Below are 6053 nucleotides of genomic sequence, written 5' to 3' on the forward strand. Positions count from 1 at the left end.
AGGCTGCGCTGCAACAGCGCAGCCCCTACTGGGCACCTACCAAAGATGAACAAAAGGCAGCTAGTTTGGAGAGTGGGGACGGATGGCGCAGGAGGAGGCCATGAGGCTGTCCCGGGTCAGGTGAGCTGGGCCTTAGCCCTGACTGCGTTTCTGCTGCCTTCCTCCTAAGGTAAAAGCTTAAGGCAGCGGCAGAATGGCTCGATCAGCTTTGCATCTTAGCAGATCTCTTGGTGCTTCTGTGATCCAGTTTCTCATCTACTAAGTGAAGACAGTGACAGCTGTGCTGCCAAACCGTGTAAGATTTTGTTGCCCTCAGGTGAAATGGTCGAGAAGGGCTGCGTGGAGCTGTGACGCGCGGTGCAGGTGCCCGCTGCTGCTGCAGGAGTTGGGCTCGCTGCTCACTGCCGCACGGCTTCCCTCTCTCCAGGCCAGTGGCCAGATAAGAGTCTGTCTCAGAACTCGAAGAGCGCTCTTCCCATGGCTTGTTTCACTTACTGTTTATACCTTGTCCAGAGCGGTTGAAACGATTGTCCTTCCCATGTAACAGAAAAGGAAACTGAGGTTTGGAGGAGTCCGAGAGGTTAATACACAGCTACTAAGTGCTGGGGTGGATTTTCACACAGCACTGCCTGATTCTAGATTCAGTTCCCGAGAAGGGGCTGTTAGGTGCTGTGGAGGTGGGCTGTGGAGAGGTGGGTGGGAGGTCAAGGGTTAGACTTAAAATTTGGGTGAATGTGCGCAGAGTGGACTTACTTGGAGTGACAACTGCTGTTACGGTCACACACACAGTCCCTGGGAAAGAACGCGGCATCGTAGACAGCACAGATTAATACACAATAGAATTTGCTGAAAATAGTCCAAGCAGATGCTAGCTATAGCACAGAAAGCTTAGCAAAATAAGGTGAAGTCCTAACATACCAGCTGATGGCAATTAAATGCAGAAGACAAAAGAACAACCTAGTTCAGCTAAGATCTGAGAGCCTAGCTCTAACTGTGACAGTGGCCACTGAGAAAGATCAGGGTACGCGGTGGGGAGGGCTGCAGGGGTGGTGCTTCCACCCACCAAGAGACTCCCCCCAGCCCCCTAAGCCAGAGGAGCCAGGAAGGAGCCACAAGTGTCTCCAGGAATCTCAACCCAAGCCCCACTGGTCTACACTCTTAAGGAATTCCTGGTGTCCTTTGAAAACTGAAGTCCCTGGGGCTTTTGCTTTGCTTCTGGAAGTGTCAGAGGGCTGGGGAATTCTGCGAGTGTCCGGCCCATGATGGGCAACCTAGCAAAGACCATTTCCACAGACGTCACTTAAGGCAGCCCTCGCCTCCAAGCAAGACTTTCCTCCACCTGAGGCAGTGTGCGTCTGGCCACTCTCAGAGATCGCAGAGAAGGGCCTTCTGTAGTCTTGATGGTTCCTGCTGACGCAGAGCCTCACTTATTCCTCTTGTTCATTCTTCATCTCCTGTCCTGCCTGTAGTCCTGCTCAGGAGAGCGCATGGATGCTGAGTTTGCATGCGCGAAGGCAGCAGAGTGAGGCCGGAGTCCGGGTGCAGGACGGGGGGGAGGGAGCGGGGACGAGCGCAGGGCCGCGCTCGCTCGGTTCAGGGCCACAGAGGTGGCGGGAGTGCCCCTGGTATGCCCTTATCAGCATTACCATGCAGTATTCCCCGCCGGCTTTGTCTTTGCTTTGCATTTTATCAATACCTCCAGCGGGTCCTGCTGTCCCTTTCTGTGGGTTTATTAATATTGCCCTATGATCTATGGGTAGCTGCCATGCTTTCTATTCCAGCCCCATCCCAGCTTCTCCAAACTCAGACACCATATTTAATTAGATTTTCTCCCTGGCTCAGGCAAACAGAAATTGAACTCCCAGTATATCTCTATTGCTCTGGAGCCTGGGCCTGACAGAAGCAGACAGCTCTCTTTCCCTCCCCGGCTTCCCCCACCTCATCCCCTCCAGTCCTACCTCTGACATTAATATTCCAACACAAGCCCACTTCTAGGTTCATTCTTTGGCCCCAAACTCTGAAATTCTTCCTCACATCACCCCCTGCCATTAAAAAATGACCCATGTGCTGAGGCTTCGCTGCTCTGTTTGATCTCCCTCCAGACTTTGGGCAAACCTGAGAGCTGACGGGTGGGCAGAGAGTGGAGGAGATGGAGGGGCGGAGGGCTGTTTCGCTCTGGATGCCAAGCTGATGGGTGGTTCTGCCTGAAATCGAGGAGACATGTGAGGTGTCCTTTCAGGATGACTCCACCCTTGGAAAAGGCTTAGGGAAAAGTCTCTTCACTGTGTTACAGCTTCTCCATCTGGAAAATGGAGAACACAACAAGAATTGGGCTTTATTGAAGTTATGAAGAATGAAGTTTCTGATCTCACTTTCTGTCAACAAAATGTGAGGGGACGGAGAGGGGTTCAGAAGAGATGTAGAGAGGAGAGCTCCCAAGATGACCGAGTAGGAAGACCTGAGCTCACCTCCTCTCACAGACTCGCCAAAACAACAAGCAGAGATGATAAAAACGGGAACCTACCAGAAAAGATCGTCTACAACTAAAGATATAAAGAAGGAACCACAATGAGATGGGTGGGTTGGGAGGAGCCATGTAGTCAAGTCCCACACCCCCAGGTGGGTGACCCATAAACAGGAGAATATTGCAGAGGTTCTTCCTGAGGAATGAGGGGTCCAAGCCCAGCATCGGGCTCCCCAGCCCAGGGGTCCTGCTCAGGGAAGATGAGCCCCCAGAATGTTTGCCTTTGAAGGCCAGCAGGGCTTCTTTTGGGAGACCCAGAGGGCAGTGTGAAATAGAGACTCCACTCTTAAAGGGCACACACAAAATCCCACGTGCTCCGGGACCCAGGGCAGAAGCAGTAATTTGAAAGGAGCCTGGGTCAGACCCAGCGCTGATCCTGGAGAGGCTCCCAGAGAGGCAGGAGGCAACTGCAGCTCCCCTGGGACACAGACACCGACAGCAGCCATTTATGGGAGCTCCTTCTACCACGTGGACACTGGTGCTGGCGAGTGTCATTGTGGAATCCTCCCCCTCGGTTATTAGCCCCGGACCGAGCCCCACCTCCATCCAACAGCCTGTAGGGGCCAGTGCTGGGACGCACCAGGCCAAGCAGCTAACTGAGCGTGGACACAGCCCCACCCACCAGCAGACAGGCTGCCTTAAGATAGTCTGAGCCCATAGCTTCCCCTGGACACAGCCCTGCCCACCAGAGGGCAGGAACCAGCCCCAGAATATGTGGCCCTGCCCAGCGATGAGCCTGCTCTAGTCTCAGAACCAGTCTCACCCACCAGCAGGCTGACACCAACCCCAGGAAAACCGCAGCCCCGCAGCCACGAGCAGGCCAGCACCAGCTCTGGGATCAGCTTGGCCCTGGCTCCATCCAACAGCAAGCCAACAGAAGTTTCAGGACCCCACAGCAGTCAGCTTGCCCCAACAGAAGGGCCCATGCAGCCCACATAGGGGCAGCCTTAGAGCATATGGCTTTGGAGACCAGAGGGGAGTGGGCCGCTGGAACCCATAGGATGTCTCCTACAGAAGGCCACTTCTCCAAGGTCAGGACACAGAACCAACCTACAGATACATAGGAATAAAAACAGCAAGTTAGGCAAAGTGAGACAACAAAGGAACATGTTTCACAAGGAGGAACAAGATAAAACCTCGGAAGAAGAACTAAGTGATGTGGAGCTAGGCAATCTCCCTGAGAAAGAGTTCAAGGTAATGATTATAAAGATGATCAAAAAGCTTGGGAAAAGAACGGATGAACAGAGTGAGAAGTTAGAAGTCTTTAACAAAGAGTTAGAAAATATAAAGAACAACCAGAGATAGAGAATACAATAACCGAAATGCAAAATGCACTGGAAGGAATCAACAGTAGACTAAATGATACAGAGGAATGGATCAGTGAACTGGAAGACAGCGTAATAGAAATCACTGACACTGAACAGAAAAAAAAAGAATAAAAAGAAATGAAGACAGTATGGGAGACTTCTAGGACAACATCAAGTGCACTAATATTCACATTATAGGGGTCCCAGAAGGAGAAGAGGGAGAGAAAGGGGCTGATAACATATTTGAGGAGATAATAGCTGAAAAGTTCCCTAACCTGGGAAAGGAAACAGTCACCCAAGTCCAGGAAGTGCAGAGTCCCATACAAGATCAACCCAATGTCAAGACACATTGTAATCAAAATGACAAAAGTTAAAGGTAAAGAGAGACTATTAAAAGAGTCAAGGGAAAAGCAACAAGTTATATACAAGGGAACTCCCATAAGGCTATCAGCTAACTTTTCATCAGAAACTCTGCAGGCCAGAAGGCGGTGACAAGATAAATTTAAAGTGATGAAAGGGAAAAACCTACAACCAGGTATTCTGTACCCAGCAAGTCTTTTTTTTTTTTTTTGATTTCTAATTTTTAAAAAAAATTTTTAAATTTTATTTTTTTATACAGCAGGTTCTTATTAGTCGTCAATTTTATACACATCAGTGTATACGTGTCAATCCCAATCGCCCAATTCATCACACCACCACCACCCTCACCCTCCGCCACTTTCCCCCCTTGGTGTCCATATGTTTGTTCTCTACAACTGTGTCTCAATTTCTGCCCTGCAAACCAGTTCATCTGTACCATTTTTCTAGGTTCCACATATATGCGTTAATATACGATATTTGTTTCTCTCTTTCTGACTTACTTCACTCTGTGTGACAGTCTCTAGATCCATCCACGGCTTAACAAAAGACCCAATTTCATTCCTTTTTATGGCTGAGTAATATTCCATTGTATGTATGTACCACATCTTCTTTATCCATTCATCTGTCAATGGGCATTTAGGTTGCTTCCATGACCTGGCTATTGTAAATAGTGCTGCAGTGAACATTGGGGTGCATGTGTCTTTTTGAATTATGGTTTTCTCTGGGTATATGCCCAGTGGGCTATTATTTCTTCAAATAATCTCTGCTCCTTTTTTTTTTTTCCCTCTTCTCTTTCCTACACTCTGATAATGCATGTATTATTTGTCTGTTTGAGGTTGTCCTGTAAATTACTTAGGGTCTTGTCACTTTTATTTCTTTTTCTTTCTCCTCTTCAGACTTGATAATTTCAAATGTCCTATCTTCAAATTTTTATTGATTCTTCTGCCTGCTCAGATCTGCTGTTGAACCCCTCTAGTGAATTTTTCAATTCACTTTTTGTGTTTTTCAACTCCAGAATTGTTATTCGGCTCTTCTTTATAATTTCTGTCTCTTTATTGATACTCTCATTTTGTTCATATATCATTGGGTTGTTTGTTTTTTTAATATTGAGCTGCATGAGCTGTTTATATATTTTGGAGATTAATCCTTTGTCCGTTGATTCGTTTGCAAATATTTTCTCCCATTCTGAGGGTTGTCTTTTCGTCTTGTTTATGGTTTCCTTTGCTGTGCAAAAGCTTTGAAGTTTCATTAGGTCCCATTTGTTTATTTTTGTTTTTATTTCCATTACTCTAGGAGGTGGATCAAAAAAGATCTTGCTGTGATTTATGTCATAGAGTGTTCTACCTATGTTTTCTTCGAAGAGTTTTATAGTGTCTGGGCTTACATTTAGGTCTCTAATCAATCTTGAGTTTATTTTTGCGTGTGGTGTTAGGAAGTGTTCTAATTTCATTCTTTTACGTGTAGCTGTCCAATTTTCCCAGCACCACTTATTGAAGAGACTGTCTTTTCTCCATTGTATATCCTTGCCTCCTTTGTCATAGATTAGTTGACCATAGGTGCGTGGGTTTATCTCTGGGCTTTCTATCTTGTTCCATTGATCTGTGTTTCTGTTTTTGTGCCAGTACCATGTTGTCTTGATTACTGTAGGTTTGTAGTACAGTCTGAAGTCAGGGATCCTGATTCCTCCAGCTCCGTTTTTTTCCCTCAAGACTGCTTTGGCTATTCCCTCTATGCCCACTTTCTGGAGAGTTTTTATCATAAATGGGTGTTGAATTTTGTCAAAAGCTTTTTCTGCATCTATTGAGATGATCATATGGTTTTTATTCTTCAATTTGTTAATATGGTATATCACATTGATTGAT

This window comes from Physeter macrocephalus, chromosome 16 (assembly GCF_002837175.3).
Source record: "Physeter macrocephalus isolate SW-GA chromosome 16, ASM283717v5, whole genome shotgun sequence".
NCBI classification, from domain to species: Eukaryota; Metazoa; Chordata; class Mammalia; order Artiodactyla; family Physeteridae; genus Physeter; species Physeter macrocephalus.